Source organism: Crocodylus siamensis, chromosome 5, assembly GCF_052110815.1.
Source record: "Crocodylus siamensis isolate JL-2025a chromosome 5, ASM5211081v1, whole genome shotgun sequence".
Taxonomy (NCBI): domain Eukaryota; kingdom Metazoa; phylum Chordata; order Crocodylia; family Crocodylidae; genus Crocodylus; species Crocodylus siamensis.
Genome location: NC_143399.1, coordinates 3,971,579 through 3,985,850, shown reverse-complemented (window position 1 = coordinate 3,985,850; position 14,272 = coordinate 3,971,579). Strand labels below are relative to the sequence as shown.

General features: G+C 46.1%; 1 protein-coding gene across 9 annotated transcripts in view; it reads left to right on the top strand.

The window, feature by feature from the left end:
- Positions 1–14,272, top strand: part of TMEM275 (transmembrane protein 275) — a 54,779-nt gene that overhangs the window by 30,597 nt on the left and 9,910 nt on the right. For 3 of the 9 annotated variants that reach the window (XR_016442549.1, XR_016442551.1, XR_016442544.1), the window contains 4 exons: positions 5,872–5,953; positions 9,325–9,444; positions 11,226–11,484; positions 13,011–13,965. The exons of 1 other annotated variant lie outside the window; for it this stretch is intronic. The gene's annotated coding sequence lies outside the window, so the exon portion shown is untranslated. Of the gene's footprint in view, positions 1–5,871; positions 5,954–9,324; positions 9,445–10,019; positions 10,297–11,225; positions 11,485–13,010; positions 13,966–14,272 lie in introns of those variants that run through there. 5 more of the 9 variants (XR_016442545.1, XR_016442548.1, XR_016442550.1 and 2 more) reach the window with 5 other exon arrangements.

The following is a 14,272-nucleotide window of genomic DNA, read 5'->3' as shown; positions in this document are numbered from 1 at the left end:
AGGATGGTTGTATTTAAAGGAGAGTTTAGCTTCTTCAGAATTGGGATAAACCACGCAAGTTCTTCAGGGCTACTGAATTTGGCTCAAGCTCTGTTTGTCATCCCTGATTTGCTAGCATTGATAGATGTCCTGGATGAGCATGTAACTGTAGTTTCTATTGGAGAAAATGAGATTGGGATATAGGGTCCAAACAGCAATTTTGGAGCCATGTGCTTCTGCAGAACTTGACAGCTTGTGATCCTCTATAGTTCCTTTGCCTCTTCGCTACACACAGGGTACACATTTAATGTGCACTAACCCAATTTAAGGTGCATTAAGGGCATGTGCCTACATGCACACACCCTTAGTGCACCTTAAAATGGCTGTTTAAGGCTGTTCAAGCTTAAATTTGATACCTGCATAAAGCAGGTATCAAATTTATGCCTGAATAGCTAAATCACATTAGCAAACTTGTAGAAGCGTTAATATGCATTAACGTGGTGTATGTCCATTGACTTGGGACTAACTTTAGTCCCAGGTTGGTCCCTGTTAATGAGCATTAGCACATGCATATGTAGACATGTGCCTAAATTGCCTTAAAGTGCATTAGACTAAAGCCCATTAAGTTTAGATGCGCATAAAAGCACATGTAGACACACCCACAGAGTGCGACTGGTAGGATAGTCTGAATATATTTGCACTCATTCACTGTTTCTCCCAGAGTTGCTTCTTTTTCTGCTTCCTTTATCATTTTTTCTTTTTTTGGCTTGTAGAACAGCTGCTGTGCACAGCAGCTCAGCCAGCCCCGCTTTTATTAGGTGTGGAACAAATTGCACAGGAGGCCACGTGCCAGTGTAGAAAATTACAGTGTTTAGTATTGCTGCTCTTGGGCTGTTACTCCCAGTAAAAGAAGGAAATTACATGGCTGGCTTTTGGTGCTTGACAGGGTTGTATTGGACAGCTGTTGAACAGGATCCAACACTGCTTGGCTTCTCATCAGTTTGAGGTCATTCAGGCTCTCTGTAGTTAGGTTCCACTGTGGGCTCATCATTATGGCTACAGTCTGCAATCATGCCTCCACTAAGAAAAGCACCATAAGACCCTCTAATATCCCATAATCACTTTTCAGTTAAGCCACCAGATCCATGCCTGCATTAAGACATAGCATGAGATCCTATTTCACCAGTTTGGTGTCTAAGTGTGATCCTTGTCAACCCAGCTAAACCCACCTTCTGTGGAAAAACGGTGGGATAGGACTGAACCTATTGGTTCAGGCTGTTATATGAGGCAAAATAAAATGTCGTATGACTTAGATGTCTAAAACTCATGTCTTAGAGGCAAAGCAGAATCTATCCGACCACTTAGATGCCAAGTGGGGAGAATGGGATGTGGGTCTTCTTCATAACTTCAATACCAAAACCTATTCTGCGAGGGCTTCCCACTCTGGAACGCTGAAGACCATGAAAGAGCAGGAGAAGAACATCTTGATAAGGCACAATCATTTATTTTGTAAATGATCAAGTTGTTCTTACCTCTAAGTGTTCAGGTAAAGGCAGGATAGGATCTGAAGTGTGGTCCACACAGTTGCATTTCTTGCTATGTCACATGTGCACGGCAGGAGGTGTGATGGTGGGATCCAGCATCATAGCCTATCATGCCTTGTCGCCAGAAAAGAAGGAGCCTGGGATCACCAGCCTGGGCTCTGCCTGTATTGGCAAATAAAAAGCCAATATTTTTGGCAATATTAATATTCCAACTTATGGAATACTTCATTCCAGACCAGGGAAGAAATTTTCCTTTGTTTCTAGGCTCGGCAAACTAGCTTTGGGGGAAATAAGAACCTAACGTGGTCTTGAACTAGACCAACTTCCACACCTGCGCAGCGGGGTGGCAGATCATAACAGATCAACTTGTAGTGACCTGTTGTGTCAAGAAGATGCCTGCAGTAGTCAGTACTAGTTGGAGTTTCTGAAAACCTTCCCAGATGCAGCTCAATGCTGTAGTCCAGAGGAGAGGTGGCCAAGTGTGTATAACAAAGGCCAAGTCATCATCCAGCAGAATGAGATGGAACTTCTCCTCGCTGGTAGGAGATGACATTGTAGCATCAGTGAGCAGGATTTCGGCAAGAGCTTGGTATCAAGGAGCAATTTGTAGATGGCAGATTAAACTGATCAATGTATTTAATTTAGCATATGATGATACAGTGATCACAAAGCAAGAAGAAACATATTCACGGTTTTATGTCCAATTTTGCAGCCAGCTGATTGCCTCAGGTGTAGACTTGTGCAAAGCCAGTTCATTTCTATTCAGTTCATAAAGAGGACACTCGGAGATGATGTGATTCAAAGTTTGAAAAGGGGCGCTATAGTTGCAGTTGGATGAGGTAGTCCAGCCCCATGGAGGTAACAGAAATCCACATCTGCCGTGCCCCGTCCTGACTCAATTTAAAGAAGACCAGAGATGTCCAGGGAGATCGAAGCCAGCTGGTCTAATGGTGGGGCTTGCAATAATAATTTCTGTATTAGGGGTGTGAATCAAGCCACTCTTGCATCCAGGTGTCTTAGATGTTAAATGAGTCTTGCTCTTCTTCGATCGGGATGTCTAAATTTTAATCTGGGATGTGGTGGGTTTAAAAGATCTTCATGTATAGGCAGCTGTGGGTTATTTTTTATTTTAGTCTCTAATTTTTATTTTTTTACTTTAGTCTAAGGCCTTTTTTCTTCTTAATGGGGGAGGGTGTACATTACTAAGAATAGGGAGCCATTGAAGAGGGGTGGATTGGACTGCTCCTGTGACAATTTGCATTGCTTGGTTGAGTTGTATCAGTGTGAGCATTGTTTAACCAAACTGGGGTACAGTTTTCTGTTGAAGAGCAGACCAGTGCTAAAGCTGTTGTTCTCAGTGCATCGGCATCAGCTCCAGTGAGTTTTCTGGAGCAAATTATGATGGGTTTTTAGCTTAGCTGCTGTCATAGTTAAGTGATTTTTATAGGACAGGGCTCTATCTAAGATGATTCCTAACTATTTAGGAGTACCACTATAAAGCACAAGCTGTTTTCTCAAAACAAGAATGGGTTGATAATTAGCATGTTTATTGTTCAAGTGAAATACAGGCACTTCTGTTTCCCAGGGTTTGGGTGCAGATGCCACTGTTTAAAGCAGGTATTTAAAGTATTCAGATCAAATGGGAGCATTTTTTCTGCTCTAGAGAAACAAGACTTGTGTAACAGGGGGCTGTGTTCCCTATGAGTTGACCAATTATGGGTGGGTACGTTCCACCGAAGGAGACTTCAGTGTGACTGTAAAGTCTTGTACCCTGCTTGTAGTGGTATGGCATGGGTGGTTGTGGTATGGTCATACATAGCAAATGGTAAGGAGAGCTGTGTGCCATCCCTAGGGTGACCTCTGTGACCGCATGGTCTTTTAGGAATGACCCACACTTCCCAAAAATAGTTGGAACATGTGGCCTGAATCAAAACCCTAGGCCCACACCCAGCTAATGTCTAGGCTTTCTGGTAAGGATTCGACTTGAGCAGAAACCAGTTTTTCCATCCACAAAACTATGATTTCAAAACTTTTCCTGTTCCATGTTGCGGAAAAACAATGAAGCCTGCCAACCTATTTCATCCAAACGAAATGGGAAGAGGCACCATTTCCCCACTGCCTGGCTACCCAGTAGTCCATGGGTTAAGACACTCCTCTTGCACGTGTGAGCAATGGGTTCAGATCTCTGTCTACCTCAGAGAGATGCAGGTTGTTGACGGGTCTTGAGGCGACTTAAGAGTCCAATCCTTGAGCCACAGATCTGTCTGCAGAAGCTGCAGGTCTTTCTGCACAGGAGAGTAGGCCGTGGGCCAGGATTTCTCTCCTTTTCCTTCCTCCGCTCTCTCTTCTCGCTTGGGAGCCACAAAATTTTACCTCAAAATGGGCAGCTACTTAATGAGGTTGCAATGCGATTGGAGTCGGTCAGCAGACAGCTTCTTCCAAGTCTTGATGTCGGCATCCGTTTTCTTGAGGTCTGCCTACAAGGTGTCCTTGTAGCTTTTCCTCTGGCCACCGCGAGATCTCCGGCCGGTACGAAGCTGGGAGTAGAGCACTTGTTTTGGGAGTTGAGAGTCGTGCATCCAAACATAATATCCAGCCCAGCAAAGTTGGTGCTTGAGGTTTAAATACTGCTTAATCCTGTTCATATGCCTTCCTTCTAAAGCATATTACTTGACACAGTTGGAGACAGGCCACTGAACTAGAGTGACCATTGATGCGACACCATATGGCCCTTTTGATGTTCCTCAAGAACCATTTTGATGAACCCCTCCCTGACCAGCTCCAATCAGCATCACTGTTCAAACATTGCGACTTACTAGGAAAATGCCCAATAATAACTTTCCTAAGTGAAACCATTTCTGCTGCAAGTACATCAAACTGCTTTCATTCACACTGACAACCTCCCACTGCAAAAGCAAGCCAAGTGCCACAGTGGCAGGGAAGATCTATATTTTTGCCTTTAATTAACTCATACTAGCAAGAGTGACTTCAGCTTTAAAGGGCAAAAAGTGGCAGGGCGGTTTGCAGACACTATTTATCAACTTGCTGAATGCAATCAGAGTCAGGCTTATTAGATTAGGTGGTGGCTTTGCAAAACTGGGCTGTACGTAGGAAATATAAAGAGGAATATACACAGCCCAGAAAAAGGGGGATCTTCCAGTTGAATCGGTGGCAACGTTTGCATGGGAGGAATTCAGGAATCGGGTAGATTATAATGTGCTTTCAAGTCAACATCAGTAATAACAATAATAATGGTTTATCGTAGAATCATAGACAATGAGGGTTGGGAGGGAGCTCAGGAGGTCACATCTAGTCCAACCCCTGCTCCAAGCGGGACCAGCCTCAACTACATCATCCCAGCTAAGGCCTTATTCACCGAGGATGGAGGCAATATAATCAAGTATAATCTACTTGATTATAATGTCCAGGCAGGGCCATTTTTCAGGCTTTGGATGTTGCAGGGTTTGCGGCAGTGAGTCCTTTCTTGAGAACAGTTGGCTTTTTGCTCCCAGGAGCTTTCCTATCACAACAGTTAATGATGCTACCACTCAGACATGTCAGTGAAGCTTTCATCCTGTGGAGATGAGTGGTCTACAGATCAATTAGATGAGACTGAGCTCCTGCTCCAGGTGGATTTTATAATACTGGTGGGTCATAGGTGGGGCCAAAAATACAGAGGTAGGGCTCTACTCAGAGCAATGCTGGCATGATCCCATTGAAAATGAGGGGATCAGAGCATTTTAGTAGGATTTTACCCACCATCTTCTGGCAAAATGGAGTCAATAATTAGGACTTTGCAAATAGCAACAGCATCTTGCCTGTCAGACAGGAGTTCTTAGATTCAAGAGGATGCAGTAAGAGAGGCAGACACATCTCTGTCTTGCTCAGACATCAAAACCAGTAATCATGCCTTCAAGTAGGATATCCAGCCGAGGAGGGCTCCTGATCACATGGGAAGCTTAAATCAAAGGCAAGAGGAGACAATAGCAATGGGCGGCCATGAAGGGATAATTCAGCAGTGCTAGGAGCTTCCTTCCAGTGAGCTAATTAGTAACATCAAAATATTTGTACTCTTGCTAAGCACATGTTGCCATGGTATCTATATAGTAATTATGTGATGGCTGCCATATGGGCAGGCAGCACAAATTGGTTCTGGAAGGTGGGGGACATGGCTGGTGTTGCCTAATTGGAGTTGAATCGTTTGTTTATCAAGATGGGAACGAGCAAGAGGGAGAAACGTATCAAAGGTCACATCTCTACGCAGATGACTTCTGGGACACCAACGAGTGCTACAGATAATTGCGTTGATCAGCATGATGTTGGAATCAGAAATTTTTTTTTTTTTCAGAAATACGGACTCGGAGAGAGCTAGGGTCGGAAGGGACTTAGATCAATTCATCCAGCCCCCTGCCTGAGGGTTGTATAGATAAGTATGTTGATGTATATCAGTCATTTTATCCCGATTTGCAGTGCTCGGTGTGTGTGGGGGGGGGGGGGGGGGGGGGAGGGGGAGGGGGGGGAAGGTTAGATGCAGATGAGTTACTGACTGTATGACGTGAGAAGGCAAGCTGAACTATGGTAGCTTACACCTCTCTGTGAGGGGGCCAGGACACTGCCTATCCTAGATGCCTTCACCTACCATGGGGTGGGAGTGTGAGCATGCTTGGCTATGGAGGAGATGTTGACACCTGCTAAAGCCCCACCTCTCATAGTTCCCCCACAAAATCAGGTGCATTTTCCTTGCACCTTTGCATGAGAAATATTGGCCTATATTCCAGATATGCATGGCTTAGTGAGACTGGCCCATTATGATAGACCCCAAATGCTTCAGGGAAAGTTCTTGCCCTATGGGGCTCGTAACAGGCTACATAACCAAGAGAAAAGGTGTGAGGAAAGAAAGGTGGTCAGCCCTCACCTACAGCTGGGCAGGGAACAAGTCACTAGGAGTTCAGATGGTCAGATATGGGTCACACGGCAGGTTGGTGGCAGCCCCAAGAATCGAACCAACACCTGTGTAGAGGTGGCTGCATTTCAGGGCCGGCTGGAGTCTTTATTTTTCGGGTCTGTTACAGGGGTGGGGACTTTTGTATTTGCTTCTGGATCTCTCCCTAACATTTGAGGGGCGATTGAAATGTCGAGAGTTTGGTTTGGGCTGTTTGCAGGCCTGCTGCAGGTCTGGCTTTGCATTCCAATATCTGCAAGGGTTTCATCCTGTCCCCACTTGGGCCAGTGAATTATGGAAGCTGAATTTGATGCATGTGAAGGGGGCTGTACGATGCAGTTGCCTGCAGGAGTTGGGGACGGGAGCCAGTGACCCAGGAGATCCCTCCCACTGCTAAGTGAAAACTCCCATCCACTTAAGTGGTGTGGAGAGAAGCCCTAAAAAATCATAGAGAAAAAAACCATAGAAAATTATAGGAAAAATATGGAGACTTCTTGATTCCATCCTTTTGTCCTACTTGTAAAGATGTTTTGTGCCCCGAGATGAAATGGCTCTTGTAGGGGTGAGAGGATGGAGCATGCTTCTTGGCTGCAGTCCCAGATAAATACAGACAAGCTTTGCAGTGCAACTTTTATAACTGAGTTAACATATATTAACCAAATGCAGCCAAACTCTGCACAGCTTGGTGCCTATCAGCTGCACAGGACACATCCAGACTGGGGAACAGCCCAAGATCCTCCAGCACTCTGCTCCCCTTGCCCAGATGTCCTTTCCCACCCACACGAACAGGTGCAGGTTGATCGGTTCACAGTGATATTTCCAGCCTAATTGCAGATGCTCTGTGCTGAGCTGGAAAGCTGCCTGGAAACCTATTTAAGGAGGCTGCTGTGAACAGACGGATGGATGGGAGGGTCTGAAAAACATACTTTCACATCTGAATGCAAGGGGCATCTGCCATGTGAACCATGGCCAGTGCCAAGGTCAGCCTCCTGCAGTTTGCAGGCTAAATGTAGGCAAGTTTTAAGGCCTGTGTAGGGGTGAATTCTTGATTAGGTTCGTGGGCTGCATCATGCAAGGACTCCACTGCACCGGCTGATGTGTGCTCATTTCCCAGGTGGTTGACGTATGTGTGGTTTGAGCGTCACAGTTTTCTATGTACATCTCCATAAGAGCCCATTTAGGCACCAGAAATACATGGACCCCTCTCTTGAAGGCTAAGTCTTAGAAATCTCATCCAGTCCTTAGCCAGCAAAAGGCTAACGACCCAGTTTCATCAGTGGCGCAGCTGCTGCTCCTACCCCACGGGAAGTAGAAGGGAACTTAGTCTTCTTCAATTTTGGCTAAGCTGGCCCACTACCAGGTCTGAGTTAACACAGTTAACATATGTCAGCTGCTCGGTGGGAAGCCCTCACTCCCTCCTCAATTGTTTTGGTTTGTTTTTTTTCCATGCCCAAAGCCATTTAGGTCACTGAAGAAGAGGAGGGCATGGCTTCCTGGATGGGATCTTCTCTTTGTCTGAATCCCAGAAACTGCTTTTGATTTCCACAGAGTTGTCCAGCCTGCCTGAGGACTTGGCTTCTTTGTCCACCACAGAATCATTGAAAATGAGGGTTGGGAGGGACCTTAGGAGTTGCATGTAGTCCAACCCCCTGCTTCAAGCAGGACCAGCCCCAAATACATCATCCCAGCCAAGGCTTTGTCTAGCTGGGGTTTAAAAACCTCCAAGGATGGAGATCCACCACCTCTCTGGGGAACCTGTTCCAGTGCTTCACCACCCGCCTAGTGAAAACGTTTTTCCCTAATACCCAACCTCAACTTCTCTTGCTGCAGCCTGAGCCCATTGCTCCTTGTCCCCTCATCTTCCCCCACTGAGTCCAGCCCAGCTCCATCCTTTTTGCAACCCCCGGCAGGGAGGTGAAGGCTGCTACTCAATCCCCCTCGGTCTTCTCTTCTGCAGACTAAATACACCCATATGTGATATTCCATGATGATGGATGGGAACAGACTGCCCCAAACCCTACTCGCCTTGCTCACAGGTATCATGTGGCGTAGGGTTAGTGTCACACATGGAGCTGTACAACACTATTGCCTCCTTTTGTTTCTCAGTCTTTTCTCCCTTCTGTGCGTGTCCTCCTCCACTGGGCTCCAGGATGTCTTGACTGAGGATGGGGTAATGCTGGGAAGACACCCACTCACACCTGGGTTGCTGGGGTACTGCTTCCTCACCTTGGCTAAGAGACAACGATGGCCACATGAACAGTAGGGAGATATCTGAAGCCCCTTTTGGGCAGTGGAGGTGATGGGGTGGTATGGCTCTTCTCACGACAGAAACAACCTACGTGTGTCAGGATTTTTTTTGCCATCCTCAGAAGACCAGGTGTTGGCTGCAGACTTTGATTGGGCTATGCCAATGCTCCTGTTGGGACTTAATCCCAGAGGTTCTTGGCTAGAGGGTCTTGCCCATCCCTCAAGGTCAGCCCGATGCTATATTTGGGGTCAGGAAGGAATTTTACCCTGAGGTCAGATTGGTACAGACTGTCGGGGGTTTGTCTTCCTCTGTAGCAGGGTACGTAGCTTTCTTCCTGGGATCTCTCCAATGCATTTTAACAACCTTTGCAGCAGCAGGGCATTGCCCACCATTGTCTCTCTGCTTTACCTGTGGCAGGTGCAGGTGGTTGTACCAGGAGTGACTGCATAGTTTTGCTAATCATTTAGACAGTAGATCTGTATAAGATGGTTTGGATGGGGATGATCCTCACACTAACAGTGGGCTGGATTAGATGACTTGTAGAGGTCCCTTCCAACCTTGACTTTTCTTTAATAACATTGGTCACTGACTGGCATGCATTTTGTTTCCAGGTCACCTCACATCTGGGAATCAACCGTTGAGCCAGGGGGATAAAACATCTGGAATTTAGGTTGCAGCCAGGTTCAGCTTTTGGCGATAGCGTTTTCTTCTAAGGTGGCAGCCTCTAAAAGGTGAGAGAATTTGAAGCCAGGGATAAACTTGAAGCAGTTTTCAGTGGGACTGTGCCTGAAGTTACTCGGTTCTGTGCTGACATAGCTGAGACATTACTGTCTGATCTGAATGCAATGCATGCTGCTTACCATTTTACATTACCGGCACATTTTCAGTAGGTATCCAGTTTTTGGAAGGGTTTCCAGGCTGCTGCTGGATTCTTTTTTTTTTTTTTTTTTGGTCTGTACTATTTTTTTTCATCTGTATTTGGTCTGGATTTTTTTTTCTCCTTGCTATTTGTTTTTCTCACAGAGAAATACCAGCTCTGAGTCTGCAAGGATGCTGTGTTAATTTACAGGGTGACTGTTCTCATTGGCTCCCTGCCGGTTTTACAGAGGCTTGTGTGTGCAGGGGTGAGAAGAACAGAGACTTATTATGATTATTATTTCCAAACGAAGGTAGCTAATAAAATGAGATCCATTTGAGAGCAATGACTTTTAAACTATGCTGTAGTGCTCTATCATGGGCAGAAATGGAGGTGTGAGATGACCCGTTATAACAGACTTTCCTGCCCCTGCCTTGCTTCTTGTTCCAGGTGCACTGTGATGGCAATGGGCATATCCAGATTGCCCCATGCTACAGTTGTCCTCTACTTTGCTCTAGAGATCTGTGGCTGGCAGCTTAATCCTGATGGGGAGAACATGAGGATGGGAGCAAAGCATCTTTCTCTGGCTTTATTTAAAGGAGAAAGTAGTGAAGAACTGGGTCTTGGCATGAATCAGTTTAGCTCTGACTCATCTCTGCATCCACTCATGACCTGACCCTGTGTTTTTTTTAAAAAGGCTCTAGTCAATCAGAGCTCCTGACATACCTGTACACACCATGGGGTTTAATCCTCATTAAATTAAATAGGTTTATAAAATTTAAACTTGTTTATTTTGGAGCAGCACATCAGTGCTTGCACACACTTGGTTTTCAAACAAATTTTGCCCAATCCCTGGCTGGCACCACAGGAGAGTGGGACAGGCCACTGCTCCTCCCAGCCCAGCCACCTCCCATGCCGTGCTGGTAAAGTGCACAAGAAATAAAAAAGGTGGAAGCAATTTGAAAGCGGAAGTAATTCAAAGGGGTGAACTACAAAAAAGTTGCAGTGCCATCTGGTGGACAAAGATGTTCATTACATGTCTTTGAGTGGCTTTGTGTTTGCACGCAACAAATCCATGTACACAACACTTTAATTTGCGGCGAGCTAAACTAAACTATGTCCAAGGAGTTTTACTTTAATGCACCGGAAAGACTTATAAAGCATCTGGAAAACCCGCCTGTGCAAACAGTCATGCCATTGCAGTGCAAGAAAGGGCAAAAAACGTAGTGTGTACAAAGGCCCCTGGGGTCCAGATCCCACTAGGGCCTGTGGGGCTGCAAGGAAGTCAAGCTCCTTGTCCAGTCAGAACAACAGGAGAAATTAGGGAAGGGCCTGAGCCTTATTCTGAACTTTACAAACTCTCCTCTGATGCATCCACTGTGATCAGCCTGGCGGAGCCGTGGGCAGAGGAAGGGGTGGCAGAACATGGACCTGGCACCTCACGCTATTTGTTATGTCTGTTCCAGGGCCTTCACAAATCAATGACTCCAGCCATAAGCAGGGGGAAAAGTGCTGCCAGACCAGCACGCTCAGAATGTATTGCAAACAAAGTAAAAACTATACCTGCATTGGCATCAGCAGCTTCATCAGAAAGTAGCCTTACATTCACATGTAGATTCAAAACATTCACATATCTCACACTATTCACTCGCGCAGGGCTTGAAACCTGGATGGAGAAGCCTGACTGCATGATGCGAGCAGGATGAATTGCATGTTCCCTACTCAATGCAAAGGGAAACTGAGTCACAGAGCAGTCGTGGAGATGTCCATGTGTGCTGTTGCCATCCTTCAGCAGCTGAAGTCACTGTGCCTGGTCCTGTGGTTGAGCTGATCTAAAAGAAAAAAGGTTGCTGTCTCTTGCTTCAGGTTGTACCAGTGTCTTGGCAAGTACCTGGATCTCTGCAGTCATGCAGAGGTGAGCAGCTGTTTTTCGGGGGAAAAGATGCATATTGTTTGCAAGACAATACGGTGATTTACAGCCTCTATGGGAGGCACCTGGCCTTTGTATGTGCAGCATCTGCAAAGACCAGCTGTGCCTGCCTCAGAGGCAGGACAGAGATTGAACTCCTCAACCCGCTGAGTGTTAGCATGCACCTATGAAAGGCACTGACATATCCTGGCACCCTTTGCTGAAGTGCTGAATGAGGCTGCTCCAATTACCATCTCACTGATGGCTCAGGCAACCCTCTGGAGGGAAGCCAGATCAGCGGCAGAGAAGACAAAGTGTCTTCTGTTCTCCCCGATAAGTGATTCACTAGTGTGTCAGGGTCAACCCCTATTTTCGGAGTTGCTGGGTCTTGATTTAATACACTTACTGGAAAGCTGCCTGTGCCCTCTCCAAACAGTTTGATGCTGCTTTAGTGGCATACAGAGACTGGCCCTCTGCCTAGCATAGGGCAGGCTGCTCTCAAGGGCAGCTTGCATTTCCTGCAGTCTTCTGGAGGGTTGCAGTTGCTGTGTGATTTTTTTTTTTCCACTGGAAAATACAATTTGAATGGGTGTGATGGGATGGTCTGCAGCATGCCAAGCTGGGCAGCGCAGCAGGGAATGCTGTGCCTTGAGAAGGATGCTGCGTGCCACATTTCAGGGGGTTTGGACGCATTGCCATCAGTTCCCAGGCTCACCTCTACTTTTTGGGCATGTGCTCCATCTTGCTCTTTGTCCTTTGTAGGGGCATTAGCATGTAGGCTTGCAGTGTCGAACTTGAGGCCAGTGTTTCAGATTTTGCTTCCAAATGTTGCTAAAAGGCCCCACTGCTTTCTCCCAGAGCTGCTCTGGAGCAGGAAAGCCAGAAAATCCTGCAGTGATTTTTAATCAGGGAAAGCACCATGTTTTGAGGGAGGATGCCCCAGGCTATGAATCTGGCAGTCAGGGGTCTAGTCCTTCCACTGCTACCGACTGCCTGTCTGACCTTGCACAGGTATCGAACTTCTGTTTCTCAGGTCCCTCATGTGTAAAGTGAAATGATAACAGCTGTCTGCAAAGCCCTTGGGGTGAAAACTGGCTAGGGCAAGGCTATTTATTGCTCAAGCCACATGTCCTGGATGCAAGTAAGAACAGAGCTTGAGCCTGTTATAATAATACTGGCTGTTTTATCAGGGCTTAAAGGGGAATGCATGTTGGTAGCTTTATTTCACCTACAGGGAAACGGAGGCGTGGGGTTGACATGACATACTGCAAATCACTCGGAGCCAGTGGCAGAACTGGGGTTAACACAGTCAAGTCCTCTGTCCTCTTGGCCATACTAACTCCCAAGAGGTGGCCAAGGACAGCTGTGCTCTAGAAGTGAGTAATGCTAGTCTTCTGCACGGGTTGAATTTGACCTCAGGTCTGCGAGCTAGATGCATGCAATTGTGATGCTTGGATCAGCTCAGGGGTTTAGGGACCCATTTTTTACATGCCTTGGCCTTTTTTACAGCTTAAAAATCCTTCTTTTTAAAGCTATGGGAGATGCATTCAAGAACATGGGGACCAGAAGCATTGTGATACACCTACTGTGCCAGTTTTTAAGTCCCCTTGGGTGAAATCAGCTTCTCCATGGAATCACCTGCAGCCCTGTGCTTGATAGAGGAAATCTTGGCCAGTCTTGGGAGGAAAATATCTCACACGCAGTACTGTGGATCCAGTCTAAACCTAGAAGTTGCACCTGGAGATGACTTTTGTTAGCAACTTTCCAACCAACCCCACATGCAAACTTTTAGTTAAACTGACACCATGTCTGTACGTAGTCAAAGCCCTGTTCCCCACTTGTCTTGGGCGGAAAAAAGAAAACTATAAAACAAATTCCTTTCTTATAGTTTGAAAACCTTCACTCGATGTATATCGTACTGTCAGGTTACATATACCCTGTCTACTGAGCTCCAGTGACTTGCCCCAGTTATTATCACACATTGCAGCATAGCCATCTGTTTGTTCCTTTTTTTTTTTCCTATTGAATGAATTTAAATGCCTTTTTAAGCATTAAGATATATTCTTCAGCCACAGGAATGCAAATTATTGTCTGATCTGCTATTACATCTTAGAGGGTCCGAGGGGCCTGAAACGAATGGAGAGTGATCAGAGGGAAATATAAAATACTACGCAGTGCTAAAGGTAGATCTCTCTGCAGAAGCTGGGACAGAACAAGGCTGAGGATTAGAAACATCAGACAGAGACACGAGAGCTTTTATGCCATTACATGTAAAGTACCGTATCTTGCCCTGAGCTAAGAGTTTATAATATCATCCAGCCGTGCATTTTAATTGAAGAGCAAGGATTTGCAACACTGGTTCCTAAGTGGTTGGAATAGGAAATACTAGTAAATGCCATTCAGGTGAATGGCTGTTTTCCACTAGGAAGTGCAAGACTGAGAAGACTGACAGAGGATTTGATAGCAGCCTTCAACTTCCTGCCGGGGGGCTGCAAAGAGGACGGAGCTGGGCTGTTCTCAGTGGGGGCAGATGACAGGACAAGGAACAATGGGCTCAGGCTGCAGCAAGGGAAGTTGAGGTTGGATATTAAGAAAAACTTTCTCACTGGGAGTGTGGGGAAGCACTAGAAGAGGTTACCCAGAAAGACTGTGAAGTCTCTATCCTTGCAGACTCTTAAGACCAGGGTAGACAAAGCCTTGTCTGGGATGATGCTGGTTGGGACTGGTCCTGCTTGGAGCAGGGGTTTGGATTAGATGTAACCTCCTGTGCTCTCTTCCAACCTCATTTTCTATG